This window comes from Pseudorca crassidens, chromosome 3 (assembly GCF_039906515.1).
Source record: "Pseudorca crassidens isolate mPseCra1 chromosome 3, mPseCra1.hap1, whole genome shotgun sequence".
Lineage (NCBI taxonomy): Eukaryota > Metazoa > Chordata > Mammalia > Artiodactyla > Delphinidae > Pseudorca > Pseudorca crassidens.
Window position 1 is genome coordinate 135,546,784 of NC_090298.1, and position 25,106 is coordinate 135,571,889.

The 25,106-nt window shown below is 42.6% G+C and overlaps 2 non-coding genes across 2 annotated transcripts; both read left to right on the forward strand.

Moving 5' to 3' along the window:
* Window positions 1-22,643: 22,643 nt before the first annotated feature.
* On the forward strand, window positions 22,644-22,749 carry TRNAL-CAA (transfer RNA leucine (anticodon CAA)). The gene is made up of 2 exons: window positions 22,644-22,681; window positions 22,704-22,749. It is a non-coding gene; the product is annotated as a tRNA-Leu (tRNA).
* Window positions 22,750-23,055: 306 nt separating this feature from the next.
* On the forward strand, window positions 23,056-23,127 carry TRNAE-CUC (transfer RNA glutamic acid (anticodon CUC)). The gene has a single exon. It is a non-coding gene; the product is annotated as a tRNA-Glu (tRNA).
* Window positions 23,128-25,106: the final 1,979 nt, after the last annotated feature.

Here is a 25,106-nt window from a genome sequence, read left to right on the forward strand (position 1 = left end):
CGAAGCCCTCCTCCCGTGCGCCGACCCCAGCCCCTTCAACCTGCCCAGGGACGTGGCTTCTGCAGTTGTTCCTACTTTGTACTTCACCTTCGTTTCCCCCGCCCCCACCCAATTGCCACCAAGAAGCAAACACGTGTTTGCTTCTTCCACTTTTACCAGGGAAGCCCCAGAATCAGATACCTTTAAAACCAATTAGAGCCCTCTCCAGACCCCCAAGGCAACCACCACCTACGGCCCATTCCCTCTGTTTCCCGTCAAAAGTCATCCGAAAAGTTGCCTAGATTTGCAGCGGACTATTCCGCATTTCATTCCCTCTTCAGTTGACTCGCATGGAGCTTTTCTCTCCACCGAGCCACTGGAATGGCGCTTGTCAAGGCCACTTGGGATAGCCACTTTGCTAAAGGCAGCGGTCAGTTCTCTGCCTCTCTACCCCTAGAGCAACATCTGACAATGTAGATATTTCCCTCCATGCAACGCCCCAACCTCCACTACAGGTTGGCTTCTGTCACTTCACACACTCCTGGTTTTCCTCCCTCCTCATCGGCTCCTCCTTTCCTTTGCTGGATCTTTATCCACTGTCTAGGCAAAACAGATTGAGTGTCCTCTGGTTTGGGCTTTGGCCCTGGACAAAGTCCTCTCTTATATTTCTTCTTGTTTGATGTATTTGGCCCCATGGCTTTAAATACAGTACACTGATGACTCCCAGTTTATATTTCCAGCCTAGCCTTCTTTCAGCTCCAGACTCATATCTAACTGCCCACTTTACACTGATAATTGAGTTAAGAACTAGAACAGTGCCTGGCACATAGAGAGCAGTGACAAAAGCTAATTGATATTTTCTCAAACATGAGTGTGGCTAACACATAACACTTAACAATCCTTGCCCCTCTCCTATCTCAGTAAATGTTGCCATCATCCACTCACTTGTTCAGAACAAAAACCTGGGAATGATCCTTGACTCTTCTGTAATACCAACACCATATATTGATACATCAGCTAGTCCTGCTGATACTATCTGTAAAAATATATCTTGAATCCAATCACTTCTGGCCCTCTACACTGCTAAAACCTTACTCCAAGTCACCTGTATTAGTTTTCTGTGGTTGCTGTAACATCACCACAAACTTGGTGGCTAAAAACAGCAGACATTTTTTCACTCATAGTTATGGAGGCCGGAAGTTCGTATCAAGCTGTCATCCGGGCCATATTTCCGGCAAAGGTTCTAGGGGAAAATCCTTTCCTTGCCTCTTGTAGCTTCTAATGATGACCTGGCATTATCAGGCCTGTGGCCACATCACTCCAATCTCTGTCTCCCTGGTCACATTGCTACCTCCTCTTTTGTCTGTATCAAATCTCCCTCTGCTTCTCTTTTATAGGGACATTTGTGAAGGTATTTGGACTGACCTAGATAATCCAAATAATCTCTCCAACTCAATATCCTAAAATAATCACATCTGCAAAGTGTTTGCCAGATTGATCTGCTTCTTTCACTCTCACCCTCACAAAGCAGGAAGGAGCAAATCTCCTGCTTAAAACCTTTCATGTTTACCAGTACAATCCCAAACCCTTATTATGGCCTCAAGGCCTGTGTGGTCTGGCCCTTGGCTGCTTCTCGGCCACCCCACCTTTCCTCACTTTGTCCACTCCGTCCTACTATTCCCACTTTTTTGCTATTTCTCAAATGTACCAAGCATGCTGGAGGGAGTTCCTTCTCTCCGGATCATCCACTCCCCAGCTCTTCATGGTGTTGTTTCCTTCTTACGTAAATCTTAGCTCCAAGATCACCTACTCAGATCCTTTTTGTCATTCTCTGCCCCACTGTGTCTTCTTCCTTCTCCGTCATAGCACTCATAGTTCTCTGAAATCAGTTTAGGAACTTATTTGCTTGTGTGTTTGTTGTTCGTATATGATGATTGTCGGCTATCCCAAGCTTCTCCTCTGTGGCCTAAACAGCCCAAATGACATGCTGTCCGATCATAAGCTACCCTTTAGGATGAAGCCACTATGTCCTGCCGATATCATACTCTTGCATTGTGGTACCAATGACTCAACATGATATTTGTCTGCCCAGTATAAGTTTGGAAGAAAGATCACCCACCTTATTCCAGATACTTTACTAATTAATGATGATCTTTCATTAATCAAAAGAACAGGACTCCACAGGGGACAAACAGAAAAAAAGACTTTATTCTTTCCCTTCATGGTCCCTTACTAGACATCTGCAAAATCCTGATTTCTCTGTCCCATGGATGAAATCACAAGCGAGTTCCATAATTCTTGGTTACACTTAGATAATAAAAAGTCCTTTATTGATTTGAGACCCAAGAACACTCTTGGTTCTGTCAGTCTGATACTGTTCAAAATAATAAAGCTCTAAACTCCTTAATCCTCCAGTAACCCTCTCCAAAGAAATCCTCTTTTTTTCTCTCAGCCTCTCTTCCATTTCTTACATCATTGAAGTAAGGGATGAGCCAAGCCTCATCCTTTGTAATAAATCCTGAAGAGAAGCACTAACTTCTTTGGCATGGAGGGGAAGGGGGGATTCTCTATATTTGTTCTCTGCCTTTAGTGATACCTTAGCCCAATCTGAGACTTTAAGAGTTCCATTCTTTCACCCCATTGCAAAGGTTAAGATTAAATTTGAGCTTTTTGTAGCTTTAGCTCTGTTGAGTTACACAGAGTTTACAGTCTCTTGAAACTGCCAATTTTTTTTTTCACGGGAAGTTCGTAAGTCTCCCTATGAAGAACTTGTGAGCTAGGTGACGGGATCCATGGGGGGCATTACATTTATCCTCATGACATTTATTTTTCCTGGACTCCAGATGGTAACCTAGCTTCCTCCTTATCCCCTGCCTTGGGAAAAGCCATATCTAATAATACTGCTGTATCCTCTTAGTTCTCAGTATCTTCTCTCTAAATAGAAAAACCACCTTCCACTCCCCTGGTCCAAGAAGAGCCAAACTGCTACAGCGTTGTAACAAACCGGTGATCCGAAATCCTGAGAAGGCTCATTTGAAGTGGAGAAGGAGCACTCCACAGGCAGTTTATGCCCCAAATTTCATGAGACCCACAGACAGTATTAGACCTTTTCAGGCCCCAAGTCTATGCACGAGTCCTTCCTCCCACCCTTTGTCTCCCCCTCATCCAATCAACGTCCGGCATCTGTTTTCTCCAGCCAATTACCATCTCGAGGAGCCCTGTCCCGTTTGTCTTCGCCCCCTGACCATCAGTGGGCGGTGCCTGCGTTCTGAGGACAATCACACTCGAGTATGGCCCGCCACTGCTCTCCTTGACGCCATGCGGGCGAGGCGGGACTGTAGATAAGAGTCGCGGGCCGCCTCTGCTCTTGGCAGGATAGCTCGCCCGCCTTGCGTCTGGAGACCCAAGTCCCAGCCCGGGAGGGCGGAGGACATGAAGGAGAAGGAGGCCGGCTCTCGGGAGACTTCGCCGTCGGGAATGTTGCAGCAGCAGGGGTGCTTTCGGCCGCTGCGGCAGGGGGCGCGGCGGAGCACAGGACGCCGGTCGCAGGGAGACATTGTGTTCCAGGTGCTGAAGCAGCAGCTCTCCAGCGACGCCGTGGTCGTACTGCACGTGGTGGAACGGGGCCTCTTCAACCAGATAGCGCGCGAGGTGACCCGGCTCAGGCGGGAGGGCGCGGACCTACGAGACGAGCGTCGGGCCACCGGGACTGCTGAGATCCGTGCCGCCCTCCCGTCGCTCTTGTCCGCGAGAGCTGCGTTTCGTGCCCGCACGTCCTCCTTCCTGGCGTGTGGCCGGAGGGTGTTCCGCGCGCTGCCCGCTCGAGTCCGGAGGAGCGGGCTCCGCCTGGGGTCTCCCTGGGACAGGCCCTGCTGCCGAATGCTTGCGGAAAATCGCAGATTTACAGATACAACTAGGTTATCATCCAGGCTGTAGCAGAGATACGTGCACCTGGGCCTTTGGTGTGTTGGGGAAGAAATGAAGGTGTTTGCAGAGTAAATACCCAGAAAAGGAAGAAACATTTAAAATCAGGCAGGGATGTCATGGGCTCCGGTAAAGGTCCAAGCAAACGTGGGAGGTTAGAATCCAGGCACCTGGACCACTCCTTATGCCTCACCCCCTGGTGAAGATGGAAATAAAGGGAAATCTGATTTGCTCTCAGTAGAACCTGGCTTCTTAATGTGCTGCTTTGTGGGGTGTATGTGATGGGTGAGGAAAGCTCAGACAAAGATAGGGCTCCTCCAGTAGAGGAAGTGTCCTGTCTCCTCTCCTCCATCCCTAGTTCAGTATTTCTCCTCTTAGTCATCTTCATCCCCTGTACCAGGTCTTTGCACTGTCTTGCTTGTGTATTCAAATGTAGATGAGAGGTGAAGAAGCCAGAAGGGCAAGTAGAGAGTGCTGACAAAACACTAGCCACCCAAACCAAGCTTACTAGGGGAAGAGGAGCCTGAAATGAGGACTGAAGGGTAAGGAAGAGTCCTTCCCGTTCCCACACAGGCCCCCTACATTTTTCTCCTATTTCCTGGCAAGCTAGGACTCCCCACCTAGAACTCCCTGCTGCTTACCTCTCATCCTGCTCCACTTCCTGGGTTTATTCCTTCCCTTTCATTTCTGTTCTCTCTTATTCCTGTTTTATTCTCTCCATCTACTGTCATTTCTTCTGTTTTACTTCTGACTACCCCTTTTTCCTCCTTTCTGGCCCTCAATGCATATTCTTGCCTCCCTTTTCTTTCTGTCTTCTCCCCTTTTCCTTACCTGTCTTTCATCTATTTTTCTCTGTACCTAGAAAGTTTTACATTTGGGCCAAAAATGGATCCAACCAATCCTCTACTGCCATCTCCCAGCATCAGGCTTCTAATACAGAAGAATTTGTGAGTTACCAGCATTCTGAAGTCCTTTCTTCTAGTTCTGTTCTTGTTGCATTCCCCTCCTGGTCTGTTCAGTCCACTCACCAGGCCATATGTGGATGGTTCCCAAATGAACCATCTCTCCTTGCTTCCACCCTCCCCAGGACCTGGTGAATCTTGCCCTCCACAGACTGTCCATTCAACTGGTGAGAAATGAAGCCACTTCCACCAGTGAGAACTGGGAAACATGGTTGGAATTCCCTCATTGTCAATCTTCAGTTTACTTTCTCCAGGAGTATCTAAAACAGCTGTGGCTAAACTTCCCGTTGGGAGCCCTGAGCAGAGACTGCAGTCTGCTGGATTAGACTGTTGGTCTTCATGCCTCATTAGCCTTGACACCCTTTAGGCTTTCTCTGAAATTCATGCAGAGGCTAACCACACCATCCCTCTTTTCCTAGCCCAAAACCCTAATGAAAATGCTCTACCTTGAGAGCTAAATAGACAGGACTTGATCAGAAAGCAACTCTTAAGAATCCTAGAAGCCTGCTATAGCTGTGTGTAAAAATGCTCCCCATCAGTGTCCTTCCCATAGCCCTGTTTATCTAGAAGGCCTGGAAAAGGAGGAAAGGAGGTAACCTGCTAACAGCCCCAGTAGTAAAATAAGGTGAGAAGCATGTTTAGTAGGTGAGGACATGTGTTGGGAAAAACTTTTGTTGTAAGGCCTGCTTCTGATTATGCCAACCCTCTCCCTGGGTTGTAAAGACACCCAATATGATGCCTAAAACAAGATGCTTACCCCTCAGCCCTCTCCACCAAGAAAACCCAAGTCTGGCTATTGCATCTGTTGAGATGACTATTTCAAGTTTATTAAATGAAGTCTTGATATTCTGAAGGCAGTAATTTCAGACTAGAAAGCAAAACTGAGCTCTTGGTGGACATCGGGAAAAGGAGATGGGATCTGAAAGTTGCTTGGTAGCAAGAAGTGGATGGTGTTCAAGGGGCATACAAGAAAATTGTTGGAGACAAGTGAGGTGATTCACATCTCCACTGAGACTTGAAAATAAGTCTATTTTCTTGGAGCACTTTAAGGTCATGACAACAGAATGAACAATGATATGGGGGTGGTCATGGGGAATGGCTTGCAGGAAACATTTTCTCCCTTACCATGTGCACCACTGAAGTCCAACACCGAGAGAGGAGGAGAGTTGGCAGAGCACTGTGGGAGGCTTTTTAGAAGCTATTATAAGACCCTCTTTGTAACCCGAGCATCTAGACCTACTGAGTCACCTACTCCCTGGCAGCACCATATATTGGAGCCTAGGAGACAGCAGATGTGATGCTGGTAAGTCCTCCAGGATATCCAAAGCCATTACTAGCTGAGGGTCTAGGCCTTGCTCATCTACTAAAGCTCAGCTTATCTTGAAGGAATCTTGTCTTGGGGGTGGGCAGGACAGGGGAAAGGGAATGTCAAAGGAGATCAGAGAAACAACTGGGAAGCTTGGGGGAAGGACCCTGAGGCACTAAGGAGACAAAGTTCCAAGAGCAGGAAGAAAAGACTCCTCTAAATCAGATGACCCTGACTCTTCATTATTGTTCCATCCTCCACCCCATAACTCCTACCCTGCCCTAGCCTGGCACTACCTCCTCCTCAGCCTGACCCCAATTCTTGCTCTGCCCATCATCTCCACTTCACCCAGCTCCCTACAGCAAGGTAAGAAGACACCTTAAGTCCCAGGGCATTGTTATCTTGTACATGTGCATCTACTTCCAGGAGGTGAAACAGCAAAAAGGCAGCCAAATGGAGTTAGAACCAGAGTCAGGGGCATTGCCTGTAAAGAGCTTAAATACAAAATAAAAGCAGATAAGTCAGTGCTTTTTAATTACCATCATACCCTATCAATCATAAACAATGTTAGTGATAAAACACTTGGCCCAGGTAAAATCTCCTAGTGGTCTAAATTCTAAACAACTGTAGAATTACAGTTCAGTTAGTCTATCTCAAGATCCTTATGCTTCAAGTAGCACATTCTTGTTTGTCCTTTAATAAACATTATATTCTACCTGGAAGTTCATTTGGAGAACTCCCATTGCTGGGTTGGCCCACTCGGCTACACATGCTCACTTCCAAAGTAAGTTCCTAACAGTTTGGTTTGGAAGCATTTGAGCTCACTTTGGGCACATATAGCATCTCCATGGCTTAAGGTACCACATATACCTGTATTTAAATAGTGGATTCAAAATAAACCGTAGCACAGTGGTTGTAAAGATGGAGATTCAGCTTGAGTTAAACAATTCTGCCATTCTACGTAGCCACTTGCCTGGAAGCTAAAGTGGCGAAACAGTGTAAACGACAAAGTGTAATATGGTTGGTGAGCACAGATTTTAGTTTATGCATGAAATATTTTATGGAATTTGAACATTTTTTAAAATTGATAAAGCTAGAATAAATGAATCTAGAAAAGAAAATATCACATCAGTAGTAGAATTTAGCCAAATAGCTTTAAAGCTTTCCTCAGTCCTGCCCAGCAGTCTTAAAAGCTGCATCTTCTTGCTACCTGGCAACATTTCAGTTCCTCTCAAAAGGTATTCTAGGTATTTCAAGTGTCTTGCTCTAACACCACCTCTCTTTCTAGTCCACTCCTTCTGGTGCACTCCTTTTTTTTTTTTTTTTCTTTTTACATCTTTATTGGAGTATAATTGCTTTACACTGGTGTGTTAGTTTCTGCTGTATAACAAAGTGAATCAGCTATACATATACATACATCCCCATATCTCTTCTGTCTTGCGGCTCCCTCCCACCCACCCTATCGCAACCCTCTATGTGGACACAAAGTACCGAGCTCATCTCCCTGTGCTATGTGGCTGCTTCCCACTAGCTACTTTACATTTGGTAGTGTATATATGTCCATGCCACTCTCTCACTTTGTCCCAGCTTACCCTTCCCCCTCCCGGTGTCCTTAAGTCCATTCTCTATGTCTCAGTCTTTATTCCTGTCCTGCCCCTAGGTTCTTCAGACCATTTTTTTTTTTTTAGATTCCATATATATGTGTTAGCACATGGCATTTGTTTTTCTCTTTCTGACTTACTTCACTCTGTATGACAGTCTCTAGGTCCATCCACCTCACTACAAATAACTCAATTTCGTTTCTTTTTATGGCTGAGTAATATTCCATTGTATATATGTGCCACATCTTCTTTATCCATTCATCTGTCGATGGACACTTAGGTTGCTTCCATGTCCTGGCTATTGTAAATAGTGCTGCAATGAACATTGTGGTACATGACTCTTTTTGAATTATGGTTTTCTCATGGTATATGCCCAGTAGTGGGATTGCTGGGTCATACGGTAGTTCCATTTTTTTGTTTTTTTAAGAACCTCCATACTGTTCTCCATAGCGGCTGTATCAATTTACATTCCCACCAACAGTGTAAGAGGGTTCCCTTTTCTCCACACCCTCTCCAGCATTTATTGTTTGTAGATTTTTTGATGATGGCCATTCTGACAGGTGTGAGGTGATACCTCATTGTAGTTTTGATTTGCATTTCTCTAATGATTAGTGATGTTGAGCATCCTTTCATGTGTTTGTTGGCAATCTGTATATCTTCTTTGGAGAAATGTCTATTTGGGTCTTCTGCCCATTTTTGGATTGGGTTGTTTGTTTTTCTGATATTGAGCTGCATGAGCTGCTTGTAAATTTTGGAGATTAATCCTTTGTCAGTTGCTTCGTTTGCAAATATTTTCTCCCATTATATATTAATATTTTCTCCCATTAAATATTAATATTATTTCTCCCATTTTGAGGGTTGTCTTTTCGCCTTGTTTATGGTTTCCTTTGCTGTGCAAAAGCTTCTAAGTTTCATTAGGTCCCATTCGTTTATTTTTGTTTTTATTTCCATTTCTCTAGGAGGTGGGTCAAAAAAGATCTTGCAGTGATTTATGTCATGGAGTGTTCTACCTATGTTTTCCTCTAAGAGTTTTATAGTGTCTGGTCTTACATTTAGGTCTTTAATCCATTTTGAGTTTATTTTTGTATATGGTGTTAGGGAGTGTTCTAATTTCACTCTTTTACATATAGCTGTCCAGTTTGCCCAGCACCACTTATTGAAGAAGCTGTCTTTTCTCCATTATATATTCTGGCCTCCTTTATCAAAGATAAGGAGACAATATATGCGTGGGTTTATCTCTGGGCTTTCTATCCTGTTCCATTGATCTATATGTCCGTTTTTGTGCCAGTACCATACTGTCTTGATTACTGTAGCTTTGTAGTATAGTCTGAAGTCCAGGACCCTGATTCCTGCAGCTCCGTTTTTCTTTCTCAAGATTGCTATGGATCTTCGGGGTCTTTTGAGTTTCCATACAAATTGTGAAATTTTTTGATCTAGTTCTGTGAAAAATTCCACTGGTAGTTTGACAGGGATTGCATTGAATCTGTAGATTGCTTTGGGTAATATAGTCATTTTCACAATGTTGATTCTTCCCTTCCAAGAATATGGTATATCTCTCCATCTGTTTGTATCATCCTTAATTTCTTTCATCAGTGTCTTATAGTTTTCTGCATACAGGTCTTCTGTCTCCTTAGGTAGGTTTATTCCTAAGTATTTTATTCTTTTTGTTGCAGTGGTAAATGGGAGTGTTTCCTTAATTTCTCTTTCAGATTTTTTACCATCAGTGTGTAGGAATGCAAGATATTTCTGTGCATTAATTTTGTATCCTGCTACCCTACCAAATTCATTGATAGCTCTAGTAGTTTTATAGTAGCATCTTTAGGATTCTCTATATATAGTATCATGTCATCTGCAAACAGTGACAGCTTTACTTCTTCTTTTCCAATTTGGATTCCTTTTATTTCTTTTTCTTCTCTGATTGCTGTGGATAAAACTTCCAAAACTATGTTGAATAATAGTGGTGAGAGTGGGCAACCTTGTTTTGTTCCTGATCTTAGTGGAAATGGTTTCAGTTTTTCACCATTGAGAATGATGTTGACTGTGGGTTTGTCATACATGGCCTTTATTATGTTGAGGTAAGTTCCCTGTATGCCTACTTTCTGGAGGGTTTTTATCATAAATGGGTGTTGAATTTTGTTGAAAGCTTTTTCTGCATCTATTGAGATGATCATATGGTTTTCTCTTCAGTTTGTTAATATGGTGTATCACATTGATTGATTTGCGTATATTGAAGAATCCTTGCGTTCCTGGGATAAACCCCACTTGATCATGATGTATGATCCTTTTAATGTGCTGTTGGATTCTGTTTGCTAGTATTTTGTTGAGGATTTTTGCATCTATATTCATCAGTGATATTGGCCTATAGTTTTCTTTTTTTGTGACATCTTTTCTTGTTTTGTGACATCTGGTTTTGGTATCAGGATGATGGTGGCCTCGCAGAATGATTTTGGGAGTATTCTTCCCTTTGCTATGTTTTGATAGAGTTTGAGAAGGATAGGTGTTAGCTCTTCTCTAAATGTTTGATAGAGTTTGCCTGTGAAGCCATCTGGTCCTGGGCTTTTGTTTGTTGGAAGATTTTTAATCACAGTTTCAATTTCAGTGCTTGTGATTGGTCTGTTCATATTTTCTCTTTCTGCCTGGTTCTGTCTCAGAAGGTTGTGCTTTTATAAGAATTTGTCCATTTCTTCCAGGTTTTCCATTTTATTGGCATATAGTTGCTTGTAGTAATCTCTCATGATCCTTTGTATTTCTGCAGTGTCCGTTGTTACTTCTCTTTTTTCATTTCTAATTCTGTTGATTTGAGTCTTCTCCCTTTTTTTCTTGATGAGTCTGGCTAATGGTTTATCAATGTTGTTTATCTTCTCAAAGAACCAGCTTTTAGTTTTATTGATCTTTGCTATCGTTTCCTTCATTTCTTTTTCATTTATTTCTGATCTGAACTTTTTGATATCTTTCCTTCTGCTAACTTTGGGGTTTTTTGTTCTTCTTTCTCTAATTACTTTAGGTGTAAGTTTAGATTGTTTATTTGAGATGTTTCTTGTTTCTTGAGGTAGGATTGTATTGCTATAAACTTCCCTCTCAGAACTGCTTTTGCTGTGTCCCATAACTTTTCGGTTATCGTGTTTTCATTGTCATTTGTTTCTAGGTATTTTTTGATTTCCTCTTTGATTTCTTTAGTAATCTCTTGATTATTTAGTAGTGTATTTTTTAGCCTGTATGTGTTTGTATTTTTTACAGATTTTTTCCTGAAATTGATATCTAGTCTCATAGTGTTGTGGTAGGAAAAGATACTTGATATGATTTCAATTTTCTTAAATTTACCAATGCTTGATTAGTGACCCAAGATATGACCTATCCTGGAGAATGTCCCATGAGCACTTGACAAGAAAGTGTAATCTGATGTTTTTGGATGGAATGTCTTATAAATATCAATTAAGTCCATCTTGTTTAATGTATCATTCAAAGCTTGTGTTTCCTTATTTATTTTCACTTTGGATTATCAGTCCATTGGTGAAAGTGGGGTGTTAAAGTCCCCCACTAATATTGTGTTACTGTCAATTTCCCCTTTTATGGCTCTTAGCATTTACTTATGTATTGCGGTGCTCCTATGTTGAGTGCATAAATGTTTACAATTGTTATATCTTCTTCTTCGTTTGACCCCTTGATCGTTATGTAGTGTCCTTCTTTGTCTCTTTTAATAGTCTTTATTTTAAAGTCTATTTAGTATCATATGAGAATTGCTACTCCAGCTTTCTTTTGATTTCCATTTGCATGGAATATCTTTTTCCATCCCCTCACTTTCAGTCTGTATGTGTCCCTAGGTCTGAAGTGGGTCTCTTGTAGACAGCATATGTACAGGTCTTGTTTGTGTGTCCATTCAGCCAGTCCATGTCTTTTGCTTGGAGCCTTTAATATATTTACATTTAAAATAGTTATTGATATGTATGTTCCTATTACCATTTTCTTAATTGTTTTGCGTTTGTTATTGTAAGTCTTTTCCTTCTCTTGTGTTTCCTGTCTAGAGAAGTTCCTTTAACCTTTGTTGTAGAGCTGGTTTGGTGCTGCTGAATTTTCTTAGCTTTTGCTCCTCTGTAAAGGTTTTAGTTTTGAATCTGAATGATATCCTTGCTGGGTAGAGTAATCTTGGTTGTAGGTTTTTCCCTTTCATCACTTTATGTATGTTCTGCCATTCCCTTCTGGCTTGCAGAGTTTCTGCTGAACGATCAGCTGTTAACCTTATGGAGATTCCCTTTTGTGTAAATTGTTGCTTTGCCCTTGCTGCTTTTAATATTTTTTCTTTGTATTTAATTTTTGACAGTTTTTTTAATATGTGTCTTGGCATGTTTCTCCTTGGATTTATCCTGTATGGGACTCTCTGCGCTTCCTGGACTTGATTGACTATTTCCTTACCCATATTAGGGAAATTTTCAACTATAATCTCTTCAAGTATTTTCTCAGTCCCTTTTGTTTTCTCTTCTTCTTCTTGGACCCCTATAATTCGAATGCTGGTGTGTTTAATATTGTCCCAGAGGTCTGTGAGACTGTCCTCAATTCTTTTCATTCTTTTTTCTTTATTCTGCTCTGCGGTAGTTATTTCCATTGTTTTACCTTCCAGGTCACTCATTCATTCTTCTCCCTCAGTTATTCTGCTATTGATCCCATCCAGAGTCTTTTTCATTTCATTTATTGTGTTGTTCATCATTGTTTGTTTCATCTTTAGTTCTTCTAGGTCCTTGTTAAATGTTTCTTGCATTTTGTCCATTCTATTTCCAAGATTTTGGATCATTTTTACTATCATTACTCTGAATTCTTTTTCAGTTAGACTGCCTATTTCCTCTTCCTTTGTCTGGTCTGGTGGGTTTTTACCTTGCTTCTTCATCTGCTGTTTTTTTTCTGTCTTCTCTTTTTGCTTAACTTACTGTGTTTGGGATCTCTGTTTCGCAGGCTGCAGGTTTGTAGTCCCCGTTGTTTTTGGTGTCTGCCCCCAGTGGCTAAGGTTGGTTCACTGGGTTGTGTAGGCTTCCTGGTGGAGGGGACTAGTGCCTGAGTTCTGGTGGATGAGGCTGGATCTTGTCTTTCTGGTAGGCAGGACCACGTCCAGTGGTGTGTTTTGGGGTGTCTGTGAACTTATTTTGATTTTAGGCAGCCTCTCTGCTAATGGGTGGTGTTGTGTTCCTCTCTTGCTAGTTGTTTGGCATAGGGTGTCCAGCACTGTAGCTTGCTGGTCGTTGAGTAGAGCTGGGTCTTAGCGTTGAGATGGGGATCTCTGGGAGAGCTTTTGCTCTTTGATATTACATGGGGCCAGGAGGTCTCTGGTGGACCAATGTCCTGAACTCGGCTCTCCCACCTCAGAGGCTCAGGCCTGACACCTGGCCAGAGCACCAAGACACTGTCAGCCACATGGCCATGGCTGGAGATGGGTGGGAGGCACGGGCTGCGGGCACTCGGGCTCCCCGGGGACGGGCACAGCCAGTGGCACAAGTTTGCAGGTCTGGCGGGCACATGCGTGGGCAGGTGGGCTGCGCTGGGCTGCTCTGGTCCACTCTTGACCCCACTGGAACTCCAGCCTGCCACCTTGTTACTGACCCACTCCACCTCTGTCCTCCCTCCTCACTTTGCCCAGCTTCCAGTCCAGGTTCTACCATTGTAGTCACTCCCCTAGTGCTCACCCTTATGTCCTTGCCCCCTCTCCTTGTGTCTTAATCCCTTGGCAAGAAATCTTTGCTACTGTCCCTGTAACATTTATGTGGAAATCTGAGGCCAATACTTTCCTGGGCACAACAGCTTGCTGCTTCCCCACACCTCCATCCCAATCATGTCCATCTTTTCTATCGCCAATTTTCTCCCAACTTGAGAGGTTCTTAACTTGGGATTCCAGTGGGTAGAATTCAGGGGCCCATGAATTTGGATGGGAAACAATTTACATCTTTATCTTCACTAAACTCTAGCTAAAATTGAGCATCTCTTTCCATTAACAATGGAGACAACAAACTACAGTAGTATTAGCAGGACCTACTGTCACAAATAAAAATCATAGATATTTTCATACCATGTTACAGTTGTTGCAGATATTTCAGAATGTCAGTTATATTTATCACTAACTCAAAATGCTACTATATCTCGTTATTTAATGTGTTAATAAATAAGCACACATATTACTATAGCACAAATTAATTTTAGTATTTTGATAACAATTTCAACATAATTAGTTTCCTTTGTAACTCTATGTATTTTGTCTTATGTATTTAAAAACGTTGTGAGGGGGACTTCCCTGGTGGTGCAGTAATTAAGAATCTGCCTGCCAATGCAGGGAACACTGGTTGGATCCCTGGTCTGGGAAGATCCCACATGTGGCGGAACAACTAAGCCCGTGTACCACAACTACTGAGCCTGCACTCTAGAGCCCATGAGCCACAAGATACTGAGCCTGTGTGCTGCAACTACTGAAGCTTGTGTGCCTAGAACCCGTGCTCTGCAACAAGAGAAGCCACCGCAATGAGAAGCCCATGCACTGCAACGGAGAGTAGCCCCTCACTCGCCGCAACTAGAGAAAGCCCACGTGTAGCAATGAAGACCCAACACAGCCAGAAAAAGAAAAATAAAATATAAAAGCATTGTGAAGGAACTTCCGTGACATGATAAAGGGCATGTATGAAAACCCCACAGCTAACAGCATAGCCAATGGGGAAAGACTGAAAGTTTTCCCTCTAAGATCAGAAACAAGACAAAATGTCCACTTTCACCACTGTTATTCAATATTGTGCTAAGAAATTCTTGCCAAAGCAGTTAGACAAGATAAAGAAAGAGAAGGTATCAAAATTGGAAAGGAAGAAGTAAAACTTTCTGTCATCACAGATGACATGATCCTATATATTAAAAATCCCAATGAATACACACACACACACACACACACACACAATTAGAACTAACAAACAAGTTTAGTTTGGCAAAATTGTAGAGTACAAGATCAAAACACAAAATTCAGTTGTGTTTCTATACACCAGCAATTCCATTTACAATAGAAAATTCCATTTACAATAGCCCCCACAGAATAAAATACTTATGCATAATTTTTTTTTTTTTTTTGCGGTACTCGGGCCTCTCACTGTTGTGGCCTCTTCCGTTGCAGAGCACAGGCTCCGGACCTGCAGGCTCAGCGGCCATGGCTCACGGGCCCGGGGCACGAACCCGTGTCCCCTGCATCGGCAGGCGGACTCTCAACCACTGCACCACCAGGGAAGCCCCCTATGCATAAATTTAACCAGAAAGGTGAAAGATTTCTACATTGAAAACTAAAAAACATTACTGAAATAAATTAAAGACATAAATAAATGGAAATATACCCCATATTCATTGCCTGGAACACAATATTGTTAAGAGTCAAAACTACCCAAAGTGATGTAATCTGTAACAAAATTACAATGGCTTTTTTTTTTCAGAAATGGAAAAGCCAATACTCAAATGCATCTATAATTACAAGGGCCCTCAAATAGCCTCAACAATCTTGAAGAAAAGAACAAAATTGGAGGACTCACACTTCCTGATTTCAAAACTTATTACAAAACTATAAAAAAAGTTATCAAGACAGTGTGTTACTAGAATAAAGATAGACATATAGACCACTAGAATGGATTTGAGAGCCCAGAAATAAGCCCATATATCTAGGGTCAATGGATTTTGAATGATGAGGAAAGAATAGTCTCTTAAACAAATGGTGTTAAGACAGCTGGATATCCACATGCAGAGAATGAAGTTGGACCCCTACCTCATACCACACACAAAAATTAACTCAAAATAGATCAACAGCATAAATATAAGAGATAAAATAATAAAACTATTAGGAAAAATAGGGATAAATCTTTATGACCTCCAATTTGGGAATGGATTCTTAGGGTACCAAAAGCATGAGCAACAAAAGGAAACTAGATAAATTACACGTAATCAAAATTTTAAAAATTTGTGCATCAAGGACATTATGAAGAATGAAGGGCTTCCCTGGTGGCGCAGTGGTTGAGAGTCCGCCTGCCAATGCAGGGGACACAGGTTCGTGCCCCGGTCTGGGAAGATCCCACATGCCGCGGAGCAGCTGGGCCCGTGAGCCATGGCCGCTGAGCTTGCGCGCCCGGAGCCTGTGCTCCGCAACAGGAGAGGCCACAACAGTGAGAGGCCCGTGTACCACAAAAAAAAAAAAAAAAAAAAAAAAGAATGAAAATACAGCCTACAGAATGGAAAAAATATTTGCAAGTCATATAGCTAATAAAGGTCTAGTATCCAGAATATACAAAGAACTCTTACAACTGAATAACAAAAAAACACCCCAAGTTTTTAAATGGACAAAGAAATAGCCATTTCTCCAAAGAATACATACAAATGGCCAAGAAACACATGAAAATATATTAGTCTTTAGGGAAGTGCAAATTAAAACCACAGTGAGTCACCCAGGAGGGTGGCTATAATCAAAAAAAAAAAAAAAAAAAAAAAAAAAAACAGCTGGGGAGAGAATAGGAGAAACTGGAATCCTCATACATGGTCAGTGGGAATGTAAATTGTTCAACAACTGTGGAAAATAGATTCTAATGACCCAAAATAGAATTACCAATAACCCAGCAATTCTATTCCTAGGTATTTACCCAAAGAATTGAAACCAGGTACTTAAACACATGTACACATCAGTTTATAGGAGCACTATTCATAATAGCTAAAATTGCCCAAATGTCTATCAATGGACAAATTGTGATATATCCATACAATGAAATATTATTCAGCCATGAAAAGGAATGAAGTAGTGATACATGCTACAATATGGAGGCACACTTACTTGGTGTGTGAGCTAAGTGAAAGAAGCCCTGCACAGAAGATTGTATATAATATTCCATTTATATGAAATGTCCAGAATAGGTATATTCACAGAGATATAAAGAAGATTGGTGGTTGCCAGGGGCTAGAGGAAGGCAGGAATGGGGAGTGCTGGCCACTGAATTGTGCCACCCCAAATTTACATGTTGAAGCCCTACTCCCCAATGCGATGGTATTTTAAGATGGGGACTTTGGGAGCTAATTAGGTTAAGACAAGTTCATGAGGGTGGGGCCCTCAGAACCATGAGAACATAAATTTTTATTAAGCCGTCCAGTCTATGGCATCTTATTACAGGAGCCCAAGCTGACTAAGACAGGGAGTAACTGCTTAACAGGTACAAGGTATGCTTTTGTGATAATGAAAATATTTTGGAGATAGTGGTTGTACAACATAGTGAATGTACTAAATGCTACTTTGAATAGTTAATTTTATGTTATATCAATTTCTCCTCAGTTTTTTTTAAATAAATGTATTTATTTATTTTTGGCTGTGTTGGGTCTTCGTTGCTGTGCGCGGGCTCTCTCTAGTTGCGGCGAGTGGGGACTACTCTTCGTTGCGGAGTGCAGGCTTTTCATTGCAGTGACTTCTCTTCTTGCGGAGCTCGGGCTCTAGGCACATGGGCTTCAGTAGTTGTGGTGCGCTGGCTTCAGTAGTTGTGGCTCGTGGGCTCTAGAGCACAGGCTCAGGGGCTTAGTTGCTCCGCTGCATGTGGGATCTTCCCAGACCAGGGCTTGAACCCATGTGCCCTGCATTGGTAGGTGGATTCTTAACCACTGTGCCACCAGGGAAGTCCCTCCTCAGTTTTTTTTTTTAAACAAACAAAAACCATGAGAAGTAGTCTTCACCACACGGCCAGAGGGGTCCAGAGAATGCTAAGAAGTATAACAACACAGGATCATTGCCATCAATACAACACATCATGTAATGTCTGTTTTCAAACAAACCCAAACCTTGATTCTGTGGTCTCCTGCAGCTAGCATTCCGTATTGCTGATGCCATTTAGGGCAGAGCACCTCCCAAAGGGCATCAATATGTACTGTCATCACCTCCAGTCTGTCCTCCAAGCTCACCAGAACCCTGCTCCACTGGGTTCTCAAGTTACTCTCCTCAGCAGCATTGGACGGTTGATCACTTTTCTTTTCCTCTACCCTCTTTCTCCACATGGTTTCTACAACACCACAGTCTTCTCTTCTTCTTTCTTTCCGACTGGCCATTCTTTCTCAGCCTTCTATGCTGCTTCCTCCTCTTTCTCAACTTATTGGAATGTCCCAGGGCTCAGTCTTTGGCCTCTATACCCACTTTCTAGGTGAGCTCATCCTGTTTTATGCCTTTTTTTTTTTTTTTGCCCCAGGCGGCACGCGGGACCTTATTTCCCCGACCAGGGATCGAACCCGTGTCCCCTGAAGTGGGAGAGCGGTGTCCTAACCACTGGACTGCCAGCGAATTCCCTGTTTTATGGCAGGGATACAAGTAAATACAATTTATTGGCCAATGACCTTCCACTTCATATCTCCCACTGTACTCCAGATGCTTGTATCTATCTGCTACTTGACTCCTCTAACAGGCATTTAAAATTTTTTTTAATTTAATTTTATTTATTTTTTTATACAGCAGGTTTTTATTAGTTATCCATTTTATGCATATTAGTGTATAAATGTCAATCCCAATCTCCCAATTCATCACACCACCTGCCCACCCCCTGCCACTTTCCCCCCTTGGTGTTCATACATTTGTTCTCTACATCTGTGTCTCTATTTCTGCCCTGCAAACCAGTTCATCTGCACCATTTTTCTAGGTTCCACATATATGCATTAATATACGATATTTGTTTTTCTCTTTCTGACTTACTTCACTCTGTATGACACTCTCTAGATCCATCCATGTCTCTACAAATGACCCAATTTCGTTCCTTTTTATGGCTGAGTAATATTCCATTGTATATATATGTACCACATCTTCTTTATCCATCTGTCTGTCGATGGACACTTAGGTTGCTTCCATGTCCTGGCTCTTGTAAATAGTGCTGCAATGAACATTGGGGTGCATGGGTCTTTTTGAATTATGGTTTTCTTAGGGTATATGCCCAGTAGTGGGATTGCTGGGTCATATGGTAGATCTATTTTTGGATTTTTAAGGAACCTCCATACTGTTCTCCATAGTGGCTGTATCAATTTACATTCCCACCAACAGTGCAAGAGGGTTCCCTTTTCTCTACACCCTCTCCAGCATTTGTTGTTTGTAGATTTTCTGATGATGCCCATTCTAACTGGTGTGAGGTGATACCTCATTGTAGTTTTGATTTGCATTTCTCTAATGATTAGTGATGACTAACAGGCATCTTAAACTTGAAGATCAAAATCAATACTCTCCCTCCTCCACAGTCTGCCTCCTCCCTGCCTTCCCTATTAGCCAATTGCTCAGGCCCAAATTCCTCTAGGTACACGCCACTTCTTTACTTCTTGTGCATCAACAAATCTTATTGGCTCCATCTTAGAAATATATCCAGAATTCAACTATCTCTCACCATCTGGCCTGCTGTTCCCCTCGTCCATCCGAGGGAGTTTGCACTAGCCTCTCAACTCTTCTCCCTGCTTCATTCATGCACTCTGCGGTCCACTCTCCATATAGCAGGCAGAGGATCCTTGGAAAGCAGGCCATATCTTACCAAACCTCAGCTCTCCTCTTCACTCAGCCTGGCACCAGGCCCTCTCATTCAGTTCCAGCCACATTGTCTGTTTTGCACTCCTTTCTGGCCTTTGCATCTGTTCTCTCTCTCCACAGATATTCTATCTGGTTGCTCCCTGACTCTCTTCAAATGTCTGCTCAAAAGCCACATCCTGAGAGGCCTTCTGAACCACTTACATCTCTCTCTACCCTTCTTTCTCTATTTTTCTTCACGGTACTTATCACTCCCCACATATAATTATTTTGTTTATTTTCCATCTTTCTTTGCTGGAATGTGAGCTTCTTGAGCTCAGACATTTTGTTTTCTTCTCTGGTGTATCCCTGGTCCTTGCCCTCCAGGGTCTCAGAGGATTTTCTGGGTGAGCTAGAAGGAATGAAGGCAGATCAAGCATGTTGAGGAAAAAGCAGCTAGCTCACTGGGGTACATGGGATACTGTGAGGTAAGGTCAGGCTGGTCAGACGTTCCTGAAGGCCAAGTAGACCACCAGAGAAATTAGGATATTATTGTCAGGGGAGGGAAAATATCCCTCCCCTTCTCTCAGTGCTTATGTCCTCCCTTCAGTTAAGGCTCCAATGTGAAAGAAATGATTATCTAAAACTTGAAAGTAGAAAAGAGATTATTAGTGTGACAAAAGTTCCCTCTTTGACCAAAATTTAGTCAGGCTCCTCTGAGCCCTCTTTTCAACTAGGCCTTGATCTTGCGCTTCCATGTCCTGCCTTGTAGAGTCTAGTTTTAATAAGAATCCTGCTAGTTAGTCTAGTGAGGATCCCCCCACCTTTGATACCTGATCACCCTCCACAGCTAATCAAATTCCTCATCCCCACCATTCTCCAGGTGATATCTGATAACCCAGGCCTGCAGGAATCCTATTAAATCAGTTTAGCAAGAATCTCTCTACTCTTGATGTCTCTTCTCAGCCATTTTCCATCCAGAGACCCCACCGTGCTCCTTAGCCAGAAATCCCCACTTTTCCTTGCTGTATTTGGAATTGAGCCCAGTTCTATTATATAAGGTCTCTTTTCCCCTATTGCAATAGTTCCTGGATAAAATATGTTTTTAATGCTTTAACTGTTATTCAGCTCTGATTCTCTTGGATACTAGGTGTCCTTACAGCTTAGCATTGTCTAGCAGATCTTTTGGGGATTATCTGATTCCATGTGCACCTTTGATTGGCTTCTACTGACTTTATTTCACAATTCCATATGGGTAGAAATTAACTTGTAGAAAACCGATAGTAATGCAAATGGTTTCTGTCTGAGTGCAAGGCCAAAGATTCCTATTTATAGCAATACAAATAAAATTTGTCAAGAGATGCACCTGATTTATCTCTGGTGGAAAAAAACAACCCCAAAGTAGTGACCATACCTTAAACATCACAGTTTATTATACCCTTAATATATTAACCTATCTTCCATCAGTTAGCAATCTCTTTTCAACATTCCTTTGGCTGACTATTAAAAGAATAATGGGGACTTCCCTGGTGGCACAGTGGTTGGGAGTCTGCCTGCCAATATGAGGGGACACGGGTTCGAGCACTGGTCTGGGAGGATCCCACATGCCGCCGAGCAACTAGGCCGTGCGCCACAACTGCTGAGCCTGCGCTCTAGAACCCATGAGCCACAGCTACTGAGCCCACGAGCCACAACTGCTGAAGCCCATACGCCTAGAGCCCGTGCTCCCCAACGGGAGAGGTCACTGCAATTAGAGGCCAGCGCAATGCAACGAAGAGTAGCCCCTGCTCACTGCAACTAGAGGAAGCCTGCGTGCAGCAACGAAGACCCAGCGCAGCCATAAAAAAAATTAAAAAAAATGATGTCTTCAAAATATCCTTTGAATTGGTTATAGCATCTTACAGAGCCCCTCGTTAATGAGTTGAGTAAAATCTTGATACATGGGCATCATTCATATATTTGCATGGGAGTCATGTGTTTTACTTTTCGAAAATTATTTTTAGAAAAAGTCACTGCAGTGAGGTCTTACTTGATCAAGCCGGTCTAAAAATAGACCTCCACCATCTCATTGCCCTGCTTTTGTTTTGTCCTTACAGCCTGTATGTTTGTTTGTGCTGACTGTGCCCTTCACCGGCAGTCAGCTTGCCAGGGCAGGGACTTCGTTCCCTGCTATATCAATAACGACTCAATGAACAAATGAATGAGTGAGTGAGTGAATGGTATGTGGTCTGGAGCACAGGAGTAGGGTCTTTCCATTTGATGTTAAAGCACTCTTGTTATCTTTGCACTCTTTTGTTGACTGCTCCCCTGAACTCTTTTTAAACTAGGCCTGTCTTTCGGACTTCCATGTTCTCTCTACAATGTCCATTTTTAGCAAGAATCCTGCTAAATATGTTTAACCAGAATGCCCCATCCTTGATATATGATCACCCTGAATATATAATGGGGCTCCTTGTCCTCTACCATCTGCCAGGTGATATCTGATATTCTGGCCTACCTTCAGCAAGAACCCTGTTAGATCGGTTTGTACAGAATCCCCCCCTTAGTAATTTTCCATCCAATGACGCCCTCCCAACCTCTCTCTTTGGCTATAAATTTCCACTCTCTCTTGTTGTACTCAGAGCTGAGTCTAATCTCTCCTCCCCTACTGCAAGACCCTGGTGCAGTGGTACCTACACATATCTTGCTAACTCCCCCCTTGAATAAAGTCTTCCTTACAGTGCTTTGACAAGTGTCATGAATGAATTTTTTTTTCTTGAACACTGATCTCCCCATTATCTCTAACCACGGCTGGGGGACTTGGCAGAGGAAGAGGGGTGCACCTTAAGAGGATGGGTATGCCAGGGACAATAAGGCAGAAAGCCCTAATAATTTTGAAATAACAACAGTAATCACTGTCGCTTACTCTGTGGCAATTCCAGTGCTTTCTTTGTATTCACTCGTCTAGCCAGTTTTCGAAGCTAGGGCCAGGAATGTGCGGCGGGAACCCGGGATCTGGCAGTGGCGGGTAGCCCGGGTGGGCTGCATCCTGGCGCTTTCTCTTTGTCTTTGCTGCTATAGTTTCCCTCCTTTGCTGGGCCGGGTGGTCACTAACCCCTCTGGTTTTCTAGAGGGATTGTCCTTGCTTCTGGAGATCCGGCTCGATTTCTGGCTTCGCCCGGGAGAGCGAGGTTGGGCACTCGGGAGAGCGAGGTTGGGCACTCCAGAGTGCTCGGTGTCCTCAAAGAGCTCCGCGGCTGGCGGCCGGCGCCCAGCGGGCGGTTCTCCTTCGCCCTGGCCGGGCGGATCCAGCAACAGCCCGCCCGGACCGTGAGCCGGAGCCGCGCAGCAGACTGCCGCAGGAAGCAGGCTCTCTACGAGTAAACAGCTTACAGCGTGTCAGGATGGCCGAGTGGTCTAAGGCGCCAGACTCAAGGTGTGTACCTTCCCTGTGGGCATTCTGGTCTCCGAATGGAGGCGTGGGTTCGAATCCCACTTCTGACAGGCGTTCTTTTACTACTTTTGGCTAAGCTGGCTAACATACGTAAGCGCATTTACCCCGTGCTACTGGCGTGGTTTTTTTTTTTTTTTTTTTTCCTGTTTTCTGAGAAGGCGGCCATATTCAGACTTTACCGTTCCTGCTGTTCTCCACTGCCTGTTTTCTCGGATTTACAGTGGCCGAGAGACTGTCTAGGTGGAAGAGGGAGGCGGTGTAAGTACCCGAGGTTCATGTAATCATAGTCACGAACCCAGTTTACGTCACACCTTCTACACTTAGTCTAGCTCGATGTAGAAGCAGCTCTCATGTGCTCCCTGGTGGTCTAGTGGTTAGGATTCGGCGCTCTCACCGCCGCGGCCCGGGTTCGATTCCCGGTCAGGGAAGGCTCTGTTTTTGTTTCAACTAAACCTCAAAGATACAGTATTTGCTTTCATTTTGGGAGAAAGGAATTACCAGAGGTGAGAGTTACTCTGGTTAACGGGTGCTAGCTGTGTGTGAATCATTGTCCTATACCTACGATACCTTAATTAGGAAGGGAAGAACATTGTGGACAGCACTAAATGATCCCAAAAGAAAACACTGGTGCTGCCACAAGTGCCAGTCTTCCAATGCCCAGGGTTAAAAAAAATCTCCCCGAATGCCCAAACTACCATTAGAATGGCAGATGTCACCTAGAGGGGGACTCAGGAAGGTCTTAGCTCCTCACAATGGCTCAGACAAGTTTTGCTATGAAAAGAAGTCAGGAGATTCTCTCCCACCCCAACATCTACCTTTTTATTTTGAAAGTAAATTGAAATAATTAAAACAATGACCCAACGAACACCGGTGTTCTTTCTACCTACATACGACATAGGTTAATATTTTGCCACATTTTCTCTTTCTCTCTAGACAGATAGAGCTTCCCCAGCCTCCCACCCATTTGAAAGTTGCAGACAGTATTACACTACTCCATGTCACACCTGAGAAAATTAACGTTAACTTGTCATCATCAGATACCAGTGCACGTGCAAATTTCCCCTAATTGTTCCCAAAATATCTTTTATAGCTGCTTTTTAAACGTTTTTATTCTAGAAATTTTCACTGCCCATTTTTCTATTGTGACACCTGCGGAAAATAATCTATTTTAATAATAAAAACACTGGTCACACTTAAGTTCTATCTTAATAGTTGTATAATATTTTGACCCTCTATGCTTAATTTGTTGTTTTTCAAAGTATTCATTTCTCCCTGGGTACCTTTTTTAGCCCTCCAGGCCAGAGCTGTTAGGATATATTCTACCTCCATATTAGTTACAAGCGGGCTTGCCAAACGACCCCAGGCCTTGGACAAATAATTTTGCCTCTGCTTTTCTGTGTGCTACAGATGGCTTTTTTTGTAATCTAGCCTTGTGTGGAGTATAGCATGGTGAATGATGGCTGGTGGTCAGGTTGAGCTGAGTTCAAGTTCTGACTGGACTTTTCAGAAGGCAAGATGTCTATCCTCTCTAAGCTTTAGTTTTCTCATCTATAAAACTGGCCAATCAAAGGATGAAGACGAAAGAGAATGAAAATCCATCTAACCTTTAAGTTTCATTTTGAAATCTTCCCTCATCTTCAAAAGGAATGGGAAGGAATCTAAAAATAAAAAACAAAGGATTTTTTAAAAGCTGGGAAGACATACATCTAAATGTAACTGATTTTCTGTACGTGGTAGGATTATGAAAAATTTAAATTTTCTTTGCTGTAATGTCATGCATTTGCTGATTTTTCTACCATGAGTATATAAAACTTATTAGTAGAAGAATAATACAACTTATTTGAAAAATTGCTCACACCTTACACAAAAATCAACTCAAAATGAGTCATAGATTTAAATGTAACACATAAAACTATAAAAACTTTATAAGAAAACAAGAGAAAACGTTTAGGACCTAGGGCTTAGTGAAGAGTTCTTAGAAATGACAATAAAAACATGATCCACAAAAGAAAATATTAAATTGGACCTCATCAAAATGAAAAACTTATTCTGCAAAAGACCTTGTTAAGAGGATGTAAAGACAAGCAACAAACAGGAAAAAAAATTTGCAAACGACATATCTGACAAAGGGCTTATATCTAGGATATAATAGAGAACTCTCAAAACTCAATGGTAAAAAAGCAAACAATCCAATTAGAAAATGAGCCAATGACATGACAAGACATTTATGTTCAACGTTATTGAAGTGCAAATTAAAATCACAACGAGATATCACCACAAACTTTTCAGAATAGCTAAAATAAAAAGCAGTGATAACACCAAGTGCTAGCGATGATGAAGAGAAAGTAGGTCACTTATTCATTGTTAGTGGGAATGTAAATGGTATAGCCATTTAGGAAAGAGTCTG